Here is a 16,333-nt window from a genome sequence, read left to right as displayed (position 1 = left end):
TTTGACTAAATTTATCAACATTTCGCAACCTAATCCTTTAGATTTGAAATGAAGTATAATATTCTCTCCCTTAATTATAGCAAAACAACCTTTCAACTCTTACAACTTTGCAAAGTATGACTCTTGTTTTCTATAATTAATATTGCCAACTATGCAATACGTGCCTTAATAATCATACAATCATAACATTTATGCTCCCACTATCATGATGATTATTATAAAACATAACACTTATGCTCCCACTAGCTTCGACATGTATTCATAAACATCTTAACTTTCAGAAAAACAATACTTATTGAATTTCTTAAGTTCATGTTTCTAATACTTAGTGCTTTGATAATCTTTTATCAAGGCTTCTTGAACTTATACACTTTTGCCTTAGATAGTTCATATGTGTGTCTTAACAATTAAGACTAATTGCCAAACCTCACAATTCAAATTATGGAAAGGGATGCCGTAACCATGATCGAATTTGAGAATGCAATTTTACAATCACTATCTTTTAAAATCTTTCTTAGTGAAAGCATTTTCTCACAATCATTTTCATGAAGGAGGAAATCTTATGACACTTAGATTTAAACGGTGTATGTGTTCCTATCCATGCGAATTTGTTAAAACCAAAGTTTACGACAAATTCAAACTCATATGGATCGAACTTTCTTAATCTTGATTTCTTGCCTTATGGTAGCACAGCTGCCCACCACGTCTTCCAAGTAGTTAAGCATCTTACCTTTTTCCTATCAATGTACCTTTCATTGATCAAGGTCCTTGCGTTTTACGCATTCAAATGAGAACTCATAGGACTCACATGCATAATTAACTCGATTGGATTGGCACAGAAACAAAATAATGTCTTCACGATAGGTTGTAAACCTCAACTCGTGTGCTAGTGATGATCGATAAGGTTTATTTGATTTGTTCTTGAAACTTTTCGAGACCATTAAGACTCCCACTGACTCCTTGACATATAAGATTCTTTTGTCAATAAACATTTCTTGACAAACAAATTTTCAAGAGTTAGTGTAGCTTGTATCAAAACACTTCATAAATTGGTCATAGTTGGTCTTTGTCTTATCCAAGACATCACAACTTTCCACATTTGATGAATGTTATAAACCTTTAATACTTTTTACTCATTGTCACAATCTTAACTTTAAGACTTGTTATTGGAACAAAGTATGATTGTCTTCTTGATTTGACCATTTCATCAATCTTTGATTCCTCTTCTTGGACATACAATTGTACCAAGACTCACTTAGAGGATCAATTGAGATATGGTTCTTAATCATTAAGACCTGTCATAAAGCATAAAAGCCACTCTCCCTTCTTCTTAGAATGGAGAAACTCTTATCTTTCTGCCTATTTGATTCTTCTTATTCGTTTTGCCATTGATCTAAACCCTTTAATCAATTCAAAATTACACTTAATCTTGTAAGTATAATCATATTTACTAAACCTTTAGTAAATGATGACGAATATCTTTGTTACTCTTATGGTGAACTTGATCAACACACAACTTTGTGTACTCGATCTCCTAGTCCTTCACTTGACACTTTGTCAACGAATTAGTCTAATTATCAAATATGAAATTTCTCATTCATCATGCAACCAAGTTGCATGATTCCAAGTTTCTGTCCAATTGAAACTTGGGCGATGAGAAACTCTCCCTATTTGGTAAATTCTTGACTTTCCATAACACAATAAGAAACAAATCCATTATTGCTAATAATTTTAACATCAATTTTTCATACACGCCATTGTAAGGATAAATAAATAAAATTTAAAATCAAAATTTATTTTATTGCGGAAAAATTTGTCCTTCACAATGCAACTCATTGAAAAACTTATGCGAATACATCTTTCTTAGCAATCTAATTCTAACTCTAAGTAGTAGCTCAAGAATCTAATCTTCGAGAAACGCAATCGAAATCCATTCCTTCACGGTTAGATTCTGCTCACTTCTTCCCTTAAGCTTCTTTTCTTTTCTTTGATCCTTCTAAACATCAATTGTAATCTTATCACATTATGTATTCAGAACCTAGAATGAAGCTTAAAAGAGTTAGTCAATGGATTTTACCTAAATTAGAGCCATACGTTTCGACTCTCCCATCTCTTAGATCTCTTAGGTAAATAAGGCAGCTTCGTCTCCAATGCCCCTTCTCTTGGCAATAAAAGCAAATTGACTCTTTTTGGAACAGCACATGGAACTACTTCAGACATCGCCTTTCTCTTAAGATCAAACTTTTCGATCATTGCATGTCTTTCATTGCCATTGTCTATATCCACAAAGGTCTCGAAGGCAGATTCACCAATCAACTTTGCTTTTCTATTGCGCCAAACCATTGCTGATTTAGCAGCAATAAGCATATAGGTGAGATCTATAAGGGTCACGTCGCGGTTCATCATATAGTACTCTCTTACGAACTCACTACATGAGTTAGGAAGTGACTGAAGAACCCAATCAACAACCATCACTTCACCGACAACGGATCCCATCATTCTTAATCTATCAATGTGTGACTTCATCCCTAAGACGTGTACACACACCGACTTGCCCTCTTTATGTTTACTTGCCAAAAGGGCTTGAGTGATATTGAACCTTTCAATTTTACAATCTTGTGGGTTAGGGAGAATAATTGGAGGAGGAGGAGGAAGTGAAGCATGATTTCTTGTTCCTCGATCGAATCGTGGAATATCATCTTCATGTGGAATTCTTGTTCCATGGAATTTGCGAAGACCATAGTTGTCGAACTTTGACATTAGGAGAAAAACGAATTCAAGTTAGTTGATTGATTGAGTCCTTGGTAAATCACCCAAATGAAATTCCAAGGCTAGGACCCAACACAATATCCTCAACTCGGGAGAGGGATGCCGTAACCCAAATCGCAGAACATTTGAAGGTAAGTGAATGACGAGTCACTAGTTTCCACCATGAAAAACGAAAAAGAAATTTAAGTTTTAAATCTATGAAAACTCCTAGATCCTTTGAGATTCATTGAACATTTCAATGGCATGTTTAAATCTCGATATGCCCCTCTTGTTTGTGACTGGGATGCCGAGGATCACAAAGCGGGTGTGAATAACCATGCGAACTACATGGTGCCCTCACATGTTACAATCACCTATTCGATGTGCCGGTAAACCACACACGCTCCACCGAACTATGACAAACATTGAGTCACCCTTTGCTACCTTTGCTTAGAACCATTTAGTGTGCCGGTAAACCACACACGCTCCACTAACGTCTTCGCAAGGGCACAAAGTGTAATTTCATGGAATTGCATCAATTCACTTTTGCCTAAGTAACTAAGATTGGGAATTTGCGAAACATTTAGTTACTCTGTATTTCATTATACTTATAATGGAAGGTTTCGTCCTATCCTACCCGTTCGGCTAACGACCCTCCACTAGTCAAGAGTGCGGTGGGTAAGAGTGGATACCCATTCAATCGCCATTTTATAGGCAATTTCCTTAAACACCCCTTATAGACCAGCTTCGTGAATGAGGCCTACTAACGGTAAGACTGACTTTTACTCATACATATATATAATGTTAGACTTTTAATGTTATATATAGTATAGAGTGTATTTTATACTTTTAAAATACTATATGGTTAACTTTAACAATTACACTTTTAATTCAATTAAAAGGTTAACCTAAACTTTTATGGATTTATTAAATCTCTTTTAATTATACACCTTAATTAATTAATAAAACCATAAGGGTGTGATTTGAACTTTTTCAAAACATTACTAGAGTTTTAGAATTTAACATTTCTAATTAACCTTTTAATCAACTTTAAATTCCAAAACTTGAGGGCAAGTTTTGAAACATTTCAAAACATTAGGGTTTTAACTATTTAAATTTCAAAACAACAAAACTTTTGGGGTTCAAATTTAAACTATAAAACCGAAAGGGATAAATTGAAACTATTTCACAAGATAATTCAAATCTAAATTACAAATAATCAAACTTTATCTAATGAAACAAGTGATTATCTAAATTTTGACAATTATCTTCTATTTTGGTAAGGATAATCACATAATAATGAAAAAATTCGGATTTTATCACAAAAGCAAGTTTATGGTAATTATCCAAAACCAAAACAGGAAGAAAATCGCGAATCTGAGCTGTCAGACCCTTTGACTCGTCGAGTCTAGACCTGGACTCGTCGAGTACAGCTGACTCGGCGAGTTCACCAAGTGACTCGGCGAGTCAAACACTCAGAAACTCAAAAAATCGATTTTCAGTGCTTATTTCGATCAAATATGCATCAATACAATTGAAACCAATCTAGTCTCTGATACCACTGTTGGGTTTTGGTCATAAGACATCCTATGTGCTCATACAAACCCTAATGCTTGGATCTAGGTTTCTCTATTGTACATGCTTTGAATCCAAGACTATAAACCCTAATTCTAGCATACATATAATCATATTAACATGAGAATAAGTTTATAGTGTTACCTTGATTGTTATGTAGCAATAACAATCCCAAATCTCCTTGTATTGACTTTGGAAGGCTTAGAGTCACAAGTGTCACTCCTCTAATGGCTCACAAACACCATAAGCAAGTGGAGAAGGTATATGGAGAGAGGTGAGAGGTTAGAATTCGTATCTAGGACCTCTTGGGAAGGGATACACGAATTCATGACCCTAGGGGTGTTTATATAGGTGTAGAGATAGGGTTTCAGTCATTATCCTTATCTAGTTGATTATCCATTAAGCAACCAATAAGATAATCCTTGAATCCTTATCATACTCGAATTCTAAGGGATTTACACCTCAAATTCGTTCACCATATATATAAGGTAATCCTTACCTTATTTTGTAACTATCACATAATTACAATTCAGCCCCTCTAGTTTAATTAATTACATTTGATCACAAAACTAATTCTTAATTAATTATTGACCAATATTAATTAAACAAATATGATTTCTCCTTTAATATATTATTCTTATAACATATTAATAAATCATATTATCCTCTCTCTCTTTATTCATTTCTCCAATCAAGTTGCTTTGGTGAAGGCAACCCAAAAGGACCATGCACCATCGGGTCAAGTACATACCAAAATAGTTATGGACTTAGACACTAATCCAACAGATCCTATCCTAAAGGAGAAGAAGGAGTAGGAGGAGTCAGTTTTCTTTGAAGATCGAGGAATTAATCTCCCAATTATGCCATTCAGAAGAAGTCTTCTACAGAGGGAAAGCCTGTTACGAGTAAGTGGAGAGGAAAGATCTCCAGAGATTCTTATCTCATTCCATTCCAGTGGCTCAACCAGTAACCAATGGCGAAAACTAAAAAATCCATGGTTTCCCGGTAGAACCCTATTTCGCCCAAGTTGTTTCAGAACCGGAAAAAAGAAATGGTTTTTCGCATAGCTTGCGCATAGTGCAGGTCCCACTTGTATATCGTATTTGGCCGAAGAAGCATCGGACAGGTTGGAGTTCTTACCTTCTTGGGATTCCATGGACCAAGATCTGCTTTTATTATATGGGCAATACCGATCTACTTTAGTAGATCATATGGATGTAGAAAAAGCTTCTCATTTTGATGAATTGAAAACATCTCTTTTCCATTTCTATTTACCCAGTTCATATCTTTGTTTCGTGTGTTCCCCGGAGGAATTCGATCTCTTCAATCTCGGGATACCACCTAAATAACTATAATTGCGGCCAGAGAGTCAAATAGGTCGGGAAGAAAGAGTCTGAGGTTGGGTTGGACGACATACATCTTGGTTGGTCCCACCACCACTGGGGATTGGTCATATATAGAATCTTTCTTCTAAAAAAGTCTTATTATATATATATATATATATATATATATATATATAATTTTATATTCTTATTTATTTAAATAGCTGCAAGACCACAAAACGGGGTGAAAAAAACCGAAAGCCCTTCTTTTAAGTTCCTCCCAGATACATGGCTTACATACCCGACTCAACATTCTTGGAAAACAATCGAATCGAGGGTCCGGAGGAGAATTGGCCATTCAATCTTGTGAACTAATCGAGACCGAAATTGGAGAAAGAGATACGAACGGAAAGGAATAACTAATCGATGAAAGAACATGAAACCATTCTGTTTCAATAGAGGTACGAGAAAGGGTTGGGGGCAATGAAGTAGGTGAAGTGGATGGATTTTGCGAGCTGTTCCCACCACTGCTGGATGTGATTCCAAGAGCCGAACGAGAATGAATACCACACAGAAAAGTCAAGACCAGGCTCCCTAATGGAATGTTTAACCGATCCATTCCGGATCTACCGAATTGGTACGGAAGTTGTAACATGGGAAAACCACGGAAAACATGACTTATTTGAATAACCCGGTGACCTACCAATTGTAGAAGTAGGATTTTTGGCAAGCAATAAGCACTTAAATAATACAATTCAAGTGTACCATCTTCTTTCTCATTTCGAGGAAAAGGTGCGGAAGGAAAAGGAAACAACGGAGGGATCCGAATCGGACCTAAATGGGAATGACATGAAAAGTCTTTTTCAAAACCTAGCATTAAGGGCGTTACGACGATATATGAGAGGAATGGAGAAAAACTCGTGATTGGTGTGGAGGGGAAGGTCTGTTTATAATATAGTTCAAGAAAGAGTCGTCTCATTTCCTTACTTCTTCGTTCTTTCTAATTCATTCACTTCAAGACTGGTTCTAAACGCCGTGTAACATCATCTTCAACCAACCTCCATCGTACCGGTGCGACCACTAAAGAATTGCTTATACACTAAACAGTTGCTTATATACGCTTACTAAAAGACTGACTTTTATTCATATTCAATTCATTAGGCCAGCGTGAAACTAAGAAAGATAGATGTGCCTAAGGCGTAAGCAAACTGTGCACGCTAAGAGAAGAGGAGAGATGTTCGCAATTACTACCACAAGAAAGCCGCCCCCTCTCTCTAAAAGGGCCCGTCACTTCGTTCGTACCTTCTTGGCTTAGGCTTTCAACTTCACTTACTTTGTGGCCTTGCCGCCTTTTTATAGCAGAAGCTAAGCGCTTGAAAAGCGCGCTAAGAAAGGTTGCTTCTGTCGGCCTTTATGTGCAACAGTCCACCAGTAGCGGAAGATAGGGTTACCGTACATACAAGAGTCTTCCAGTTCTTACGGATGCTCTTTCTTACCAGTCAAGTAGTACAACAGCTGTCTCTTATCTTATAGCCCAGCGCGGCGGGTCGCCTTTTTAATTCAGTAGATAGAAGAAAGTATTAGATAAGGAGTAGGTGAGTGAGTCCTCGCTGACCTGAGCGATTTCGATCACCTAGCAGGCCATTTCTTTGGTAGGTAACATCGCCAAAGCGTATCATCAGATTTGACTATGAAGGAAGGAACTCGGCAGAAGATCGGTCTGCAAGAAAGGCCTACTTATCCACGGGTTCATTGACAAAACCGCCATAGGAATGGAGACCTTTCAATAGAGCGGAGGCGAATTGATCAACGAGAAAGAGGCCCTACTCACTACAAAGGAATACACCACAAGATCGAACTGCACTCATGCCTCTCCTGCATCAAGTTGACCGCCAGACTAGAGCTTCGTAACATGTTGATGAAGACCTCCGAACTGAGGGTTCGGTCAGTACAAGAGACTACTTTGTCTCCTCGGAAGAAGAATAGCCCCGCTCTCTAGCCGACTGATCCCGTTGATCAAACTGGGAGGGAACGTTTCACATTAGAGGTGAACGATCAGAGGTGTCCTCTAATCACTACGATGAGCTGGTCCCTCTTTTAGTAGACTCAGCTATGAATATTCATGAAAAAATGAATGCCTCTTTCACAGCTAACCCCATTTTCTTAATGCCGAGACTTTCTCTTTCATCGAGCCCCGAGCTTGTGGTCTTCCTTTGAGTTTGGGTTCAATTGGATAAATCTGTCAAGTCAAGGTTAACGTACATAGCAGCAAGGATGGTGCATCGCCTCTTTCTCGTTCTCGCTCGGGAGCCAAAACGAACACGCCTGCTACCTACTGTACTGGACCTTCGACCAGGCATTCTACCTTTGTCGAATCGGAACCAATACCACTGCATTGCGCTCGAACAATTGAGCGGCCGCCGGCCCTTCTGTGCACAGATATAGATTCATTCTTCATACCTGGTCCAGCCTCACAACCCTTCGCGGGTTGGTAAGAAGTCAGTCTTGTTTGGTAAGACGGAATTTTACAAAGAAAAGAGAGTGCTCGCCCCGGCCAACAAAGACCGTAATTACATAGATAACTGCTCCTCCCCTTCTCCGTCTTTAAGGCTTTAAGGCGAACCGTATGGCGGCTGGAAATAAAGACGACCTCACCTTCTCGTAGATGGTGTCAGTGAGAGCCATTTTAGTACCCCCCGTTGACCTTTTTTTGTAGATAGAATCTTTAATGGTGATGGCATTGAGTGCTCGATAATCCACGCAAAATCTCCAGGTATTGTCCCTTTTTTTCACCAGCAACACTGGAGAGGCATAAGAACTCACACTTGCCCTGATAATACCACTTAACAGCATCTCCTTGACCTGTTTTTCTATCTCTTTTGGATGTGGGGGTATCTGTAGGGCCTTACACTCACAGGCTCACTACCATGTTTTAAGGGAATGTGGTGGTCGTGATTCCTCTTAGGAGGAAAAGGTCAGGCTAGTCGCTAAAGGCTTTGGCTTTACTCAAAGAAAATACTTGATCCAAGGAACTATACAAGTATGGTGGGAGGCCTAAAGTCTTTCACGTTGACCCGGCCCGACATGACGTTTGCTGTGAATCAAGTCTTTCAGTTTATGCATGCTCCTCGACAAGCACATCTACAAGCTGTCAAAAGAAGACTCCGATACTAAGAGAACTATTTGCGATGGGTTCTTCTACCCAAATAACTCCTATGCAGATGGGGTTGGAGATCCGCTCCTGCTCTGCGTGTAAAGTAAGACAATGAAAAAGAAGGCTTCGCTTTGTTGCGACTGCCGCCGTCTTTGGGGGAAAATGCATTCTCACAACTTCCTATTGAATCAAAAAAATTCCTACACCCATGCTCTCTGGAAAAGTCTTCTCCATAAGTTTTATACTAAGCCCACTTATTCTTATCCCCCTGTGGCTGCCTTTGCTTTTCCCACAATCACAAGCCCACTAGGCATAAAGAAAACAGAGGATCCCCGTGCCAAAGCAGGCATCTTTCTTGGCTATCCTTTTGGCCAAATCTTTTCTCTCTCATATATGATTCTTCTTTCAAACCATTTACACTTCCAGGAGTATCCGCGCAGCTTCGATAGGACAAGGTTTGAAGAGCTCTTACGCGGGAAGTCTTTCGCTCTCTCTTATTCAGTTCGAATCCTCAGTTATTTGATAAAGCTAAATTCGAGAATAGAATAAAGAATCGAATCATAGAGTTAAGATCTCTACCGAAAGGGAGAGGAGAACAAATCAAGATCGACTAACTTACAGGAAAGAAGCGAAACTCGACTGCTTGGACAGAGTGGGATAGATCTATTGCCAGAGGTGGAGACAGATAAGTAGCTAGACTTCCAAGTTGCGGCACGAAGTAGCGAAGACTGTTCAGTTAGATTTTTCAGATGCTGGAGTGAGTTCTTGAGAAAGAACAGAACTAGACTTCAAAGGATAAGTCGGAAGAAGATCAACCGAGAGTCCCCGGCTTTCATATTCTCTTTATAAAGTAGTTTGAGGGCCTTAAGAAAGGTAGACCGTCGGGGTAAGGAAAGGGTCGATGTACATTGATTTTTCATATATAGAGAGATTCCCCTGTATAGCTAGCCTTTTTCTTCAGCAGATACTCTGCGTAGTATACCTATGGGCGGTACATTTAATCAAACAAAGCCTCTCGACTTACTTGTTGGTTCGCGGGTCTGCTTCTCTTTTGATCCGCGGTCTGCCACCGATAGGTGGCCGATCGTGTTTCTTGAGAGGGTTGTATCCAAGTTATTCGACCATGATTTATCCGAAGCGGTTAGTTTCCTGTTATCTTATCTGGTGGTGAATTTGATGTCCCGTGGGTGACGACCCCGGGCTCTACTGTCAGATTTCTGAGCGGGTACCCGTTGGGCTATCTTGGCGCATGGCCTCTTTTCGCGTTGTCCCACCACCTAATTATTTGGTGGTGTGCAGAACTTGTGTACCCGGGAAGGGTGTTTACCAACTACGCCGTCCCCGGGGATGACGTAGTAATCACGGATGAGAATGTCGCGACCCGTTACAAGGAGTCCCTTGACCTCCTGCAGGTGGTTATTTCGAAAGAGAAATCACTAATATCAATGAGTGGGTCCGCGGAATTCGCGAATAACTTTAGGGTTCGAGATTTGACAGTCGATCTCCCCCCGATATCCATTAAAAAGCATTATTAAACACTTTCCACCCCTACGGGTTGATGGTTGTTGCTCACCGTTATTCGGTGCGTGATTTCCGTTTGCCTTGTAGGCTGGGTGGAGCTGGATATCGTGTTCTTGCAAGGCTAGACCATAGGCGCCCGAGGCGGTATTCCCATCTTGTGGTTATGTGGCTAAAATTGCTCTATCCTTCTTACCCGCTTGATTTTTGGTTGGGTAAGGGACGACCACTCAGTCCAGAAGCTCATGGGCGTTTGGTGAGACTCCTTCGAGCCAAACATAAGCCCCGGGAGCTGATATTGCCCCCGATGAGCTGTTCGAGACTGAGGAATCTAGATATTTCCTGGAGTACTCTCTCCTTTATGGATGGATGCGCCAGTGGTTAAACTACCTTAAATGGTATCACCTTACCGCACTTTCCCCTTGGGTTACCCTCGAGGAACTGTTTAGCGGTCCGGTTGTCTCGCACTCCTGGAGGATGGTCGCGGTGGACAAAGACGTCGTTCGCTTCTCTCTGGAAGTTGTTTATAGAAGTGCGCTTTTCAAGTTCATTAATCAGGCTGTGAAGTGAAGGTCACAGGGCTATGAGACCCGGCGTAGTAATTTGGAAGCCCTAGTAGTAAGCAGAAAATGAAAAGCTTATGAATAAGATCAAGATAGCCAAGATGGAGTAGGGCTAGTCTAAGACAAGACAGACCGATCTATATTCTCCTGCTCGCCTTTACAAGGTTTCCTACTCACTCTATTGAGTTACAGCCGGGTTCTGCAAGGAAGCATCTCGATAGGCCCACAACCAGTGGTTGATGCCCCACTTGAGCTCTCCATACTCTATTTATCAAAGAGAGTTTTACCAACCCTGCCATCCTAGAACGTTAGTGTACAAGAGGGGCATTTCTCAATTGAGTTAGTCACACATGGAATCTCAGATGTGGAAGTTTTCTTCCGATTTCTTTGGCGTTTAGTTGGCTGCAGTCTAGGTCTCACCTAAGATCCTTAGTCTATCCGAGGCTCTCGTTAACTGGCGCACGATAGAACCGATGGTCAGTACCTCTTTACTAGGGAAGGGGTTCCCAAGAGAGAGCTCTGGTTCGTGCGCATTAGAAGTAGACATGAGTGGTTGTCTTAGCGCGCATCGGAAAGACCTTGCCTCAGTGCCTTTGAGAGATTCCTTCTCGCTTGCTTGCTGTCTAAGCTCTTCGATCCTGCCCTACTTTGATTCTTACGCTTGCTTGTGCCCCCTTCTTTCTTTGGCGCTTGCCTGGATCGCTATCTTACTAGCAGTAGTGTTGTTTTCTATTTGAGCTTCCCTTTTTCCTTTTATCGAGCATAATGATTCGAATCGGGCTTTTTGGTCAAATTCTTTGCCGAAAGAGTTCTCCCTTATCGGATGGCATCAGATGCTGGTGGCCGTTAGCGTTCTTTATGGGTATTATTCGGTGCCAGTGGCCTCTTAGCTTTGTGGGCGATATCGGATGGTTGGTATCTCACCGCATAAGTGTCAGGGATGGCGTAGTTCATTAGTGCTTTCCCGAGGATGTCTGTGCGTGCTCTCCCGTCTTTAGTCTTTCTCGGCGTCAACCCCAAATACGAAAAAAATAATTTGAGCATTACCCGCTCTATCAGATAGGACGACCTACTCCTTAGTTGAACCAGACTTTGCCACTCACCTTCATCCGAAAAAGAAAGAGACCGCACGAAAGCAGTTTTTCCTAAACGGTGATACCGCCAGGTTTGAAACTTCAATCTTTTAGCAGCTTGTGGGGCCTGGCCTGAAGGTGATATTAATACCACTCCGGCCCCTGCAGCCCCCAAAGTGCTAGATCCATCGAAGTAGAGAGTCCACCTCTGCAAAGGCGAGGACTTCTTCATCGAGCTCCACTGGTTCGAAAACATTCATGGCATGATCTGCCAAGAAGTCTGCAAATGCCTGTCCTTTGACCGCCTTCATAGGAACGTACCGAAAAGTGAACTCGGATAGCCCTAGGATCCACTTCCCAATTCTCCCCTTCAACACGGGTCTGGTCAGCATATACTTAATCAGGTCCGTTCGAGCAATTACCAACACTGTTGTGGAAAGGAAGTAGTGTCGGAGCTTGGTTGCTGCAAAGTAGAGCGATAAGCACATCTTCTCGATCGGCGAATAATTCTTCTTAGGGAAGACCCTGCTGAGATAATACACGGCCTGCTCCTGCCCTGAATCAGATCGAATTGGGGCATAGGGGATGATTGTAGATAGACCATCAGCATAATCAATTCTCGTAAACCAAGAACCATCAAGCAATTTCATGCTTTTGTTCCTAATTGGGTAAACCGGCTCATTCGCCTTTACCACTCCACTCTGTTTGTAGGAAGGTACTTCCGGCCCTCCTCAAGGATACCCGCAATGATTGGGTCAAGATTTTTAGGTTGTGATGTAGGAATAACCATTTTCTCTATACCCCCCATCTGTGTATAAGGGTCAGCAAGCTCCGAATCCCGTTTGTTCCTTTCTTGGGTCAAGGAGCAATTTCAAACATTTCCATTTTGATATTGGATTTCCCTTTTCAAGATGTCTCAGAGCAAGCAAAGTCTGACCTTATCTACTTATAAGCGCAGAGGGAAAGTAGCAACTTGATTTGGACCATAGGGGGCTTCCTTCCGAACTACGGATAGGCTACCGGGCTTTGCACTTCGGCCCGTGAGAATACCGTGCTCTATCTCTTCTCTCACCCGACAGAGAACTATCGTCTCGCTTTCGCTATTTATTGCAAAAAAAGAAAAGACAAGGGGGGGACATAAAGGCCTTACCCCTGAACATCAAAACAAGCTAGGGAGCTCTAAAAAAGAACATGCCTTGGCTATGAACAGGCTTTTTAGAATCAAAAGGAAGAGACCCTAAGCTATTAAATAAAATGGAGTCTGAATGAGTATGACCATAAGCAGCCAAACAATCTGCAGCTTTGTTGTCCCCCCTAAAGACATGAGATAATTTCGATAAAGAAAAATGTCCTTTCCCAGCAAGCACAACTCACTAGCATGATCCTAAGAAAGCCACACTGTGATTTTGATTTGGCACCATTAAACCAGGAAGCCAAAAGATGGTGAAGAGAGGAGCTTTATAAAAGAAATCCACATTGAGACTGGGAGAGAAATGAGACCCTATTATCCTAGGAATATCACTTTGAGAGAGGTGATCCACTCTTTCTATGCAAGGAGAGGAACAGCAAACACATTTGGAGGCAAAATTCATTCCAAACCTGGGAAAACTGCTATCAACAGCAATGGCATTCTTAATTAGTCTTAGTTTCCACAAAAAAACACCCATTTTCAAGGGCAACCATTTGTTCCAAAGATTTTGATAAAGAGATCTCTAGCCAGTCTCTTCTTTTGAGAGGACAACTCAATCAACTCGGCGGATCCCCTCTTGTCAAAATACTGAAAGCGAGAGTGAAGCATGTGTTTCGTTTACATTCTAACTATTTTACCATAGTTAAGAGAGTCAAGACGATCTTCCTTTTCTTTTGCCCTAAGCCCCAGTCATCCGTGGAGCCTTTTCATATCATAGCTAGGCCTCCTCTTTTTCGATGACTTAGGAGGGAAATTCTCTTCTCGCAATTAGGAGTCAGTGGATGACATCCCATTCTACGAGTTTACTTACGGCTGGAGTAAGCAGAGAGTCAAAAAAGTCCAGGGAAGCTTTTCAAGTAGGATTCGAACCTACGCCCGACTAGTCAGTTACCAGCCGACCGCTCTACCACTGAGCTTGAAATAAAAAAAGGGGTTTTCCGGTGATTAAGGTAAGGTCTTGGGTCGAAAAGTAGGTATAAAGATATGCATATTTGAACAAAAAATGTAACTAAGCCCTTATCAAAAACAACTATTCCAAAGAACCGGTTTCAATAATCTGAATAAAGCCATTATCGTCCACAGATATGAAAGCCCCAATACAAGTAACTGGGTCGCCCCCTGGGACTAAACACATAACCTTTCCAACAAGACCTAGTCCATTCAAGAACTCCTCCCATTTGGGTACATGAAATTCCTTCCATTTTACAATCCCAAGAGGAACGCTAATTTCATAATCATAACGAGCGTGTGGCATTTTTATAAACTGTTCTTCGAAAGCTTGGTAAAATTCATCTAAAAAAAATTGAATAAGACGGGAGCTCTAAAATCAATAGTTGGTATTCCTTCCTTAGACGACCAATCTTTCCCAGTCTTGTCTATAATGGGCGAGTGAAGAAAGGATGATACCTGAAAATCTTTTGATCTTTCACCACAGATTCCAGTTTAGACAAAAGACGCGAACGGGAAAGGATATGCGTCTGCAATCAAAGTGGATACTTGTTCTTGATGGTTAGGTTACCTTGTTGAGCGCCCGATAATCAATGCCCAAGGCTCCCTTTCTGGAATAAAACAAGGGCTCCCCAACCTTTTCCCCAGCAAGATAGGGAAAAAGAGCCTTGGAGGCTGGAATATAAATAGGAAAAAATGACTTCCTTCAATTCTTTCCTGAGTTCAACCAAGCCCCTTAACTAATAGATGCTAGTTGGGGGGGCCATCTGCTAAACCCAGCCCCACTCTAAGTAAGTCAAGGGGCTTTGGCTCCAGGCTCCAACTTGATCTTGTGGTAGACTGGCCCTCCTAGGGGGCACTTGGCAACTCACTCGTGGGGCATGAAATCCCCAAATTCCTAAAGTACTTGCTGCACTTCTTGGGAAAGAAGTCGTCTTGGTATTGGATCCGCTCTTCTCTTAGCATGAACATGAATTCTATTCTATTCGTCTTCTTTATTCAGCCCCCACCCGAACCATTCTTAAGACCACTAAGCCCTCCCGAATGAGTTCTACTATAGAAGCTTTCAACGTAGACCCGGGGACAAATCTTTCACTCACTGAGAAGTGAAAACCTGTGACTAGATCGTCCTGAAGACGGATGCGACGGGAAGAAGTGGCATTTGGAAGTGTTGCTGACTTAACATTTAGGTTTCGGCATAACAAAGCTTGCACTGTCTTTTCGCACTTAGGCGCACTGCGTGCCATTGGTAATGATTCTACTACGGTGCCACAAATTCGCAAGCTGATCCTAAGTAATCGTTGTTGTTCATTGGATTCCGGAGGAACTACTTCGTTAGGATTGAGGAATTGCTGTGATTCTTCCTGAATAGCCTGGATTCTCCCGTCGAGAGTCTCTTTGAAAGTCTTACCTAAACTCTTCCGACTGAATATGATAAAGCCTATAAAACAACGAGCTACTATCATTTCTTCATTATAGATTGAGATCTTCTTCGAACTTGATGCACAAATAGATAGAATAGCAGCAAATAGCATCTTTCTAGCCTGCATATTCGTGGAACTCAATCTCATTTAGAAAGCCTTCTCTCTATCTTTCAGCAACTGAACGGGAAGTGGTTTAGGAAAGGACTTTAGAATCGGATGCGCTCGCCCAGCGAGAAAGGCCCTGACCCTGCCAACCAAGTCAAAATAAAAAAGAAAGAAGAGAACGAAAAGAGAACTTCGTATTTTGCTAACTCTCTAGGAGTCATGTTTAACCTTGAATGCTATTAATAGATTCTACAGCAATAGTCCCTCGGACTCGGAAAGTAATAACGAAAATGGCTAACCCAATAGCAGATTCCGCAGCTGCCACCGTTGGAACCAATGAAGCAAATGATTGACCCATCATATCATCCGAAGAAACGGAAAATACCAAAAAGTTCGAATTCACAGCTAATAACATTGATTCAATTGGCATTGACATAATAGGAATATTTCGTCTATTAAGGAGGATTCCCCGAATACCTGAAATAGAGATGATCATAGAAAATGTGAAATATTTGATAGGATCCGTTTCGGGAACGTAGAATGTAAGAGAAATTCAAATGTTAGAACTCCAGAACCTCATTAGAAAACATAGTTGATTAAATCGAGGAGATTGTAAATCTCTTCCCATAACCAACTATGAGTTCCATTTGATTGTAAGTCATAAAAATCCCTGACTAGGCTACTTAAATCGTCCGCATTTACAGCCCGAACAAG

General features: G+C 41.1%; 1 pseudogene; it reads left to right on the top strand.

The window, feature by feature from the left end:
• The first annotated feature begins 5,183 nt into the window (after positions 1-5,183).
• LOC145038903 (putative mitochondrial protein ymf1) lies at positions 5,184-5,672 on the top strand (annotated as a pseudogene).
• The last annotated feature ends 10,661 nt before the right edge of the window (positions 5,673-16,333 follow it).

Source organism: Lactuca saligna, chromosome 4, assembly GCF_052625555.1.
Source record: "Lactuca saligna cultivar CGN05327 chromosome 4, ASM5262555v1, whole genome shotgun sequence".
In the NCBI taxonomy this organism is placed as follows: domain Eukaryota; kingdom Viridiplantae; phylum Streptophyta; class Magnoliopsida; order Asterales; family Asteraceae; genus Lactuca; species Lactuca saligna.
The sequence above is the reverse complement of the archived record's forward strand: the minus strand, read 5'-3'. Positions and strand labels throughout refer to the sequence as shown.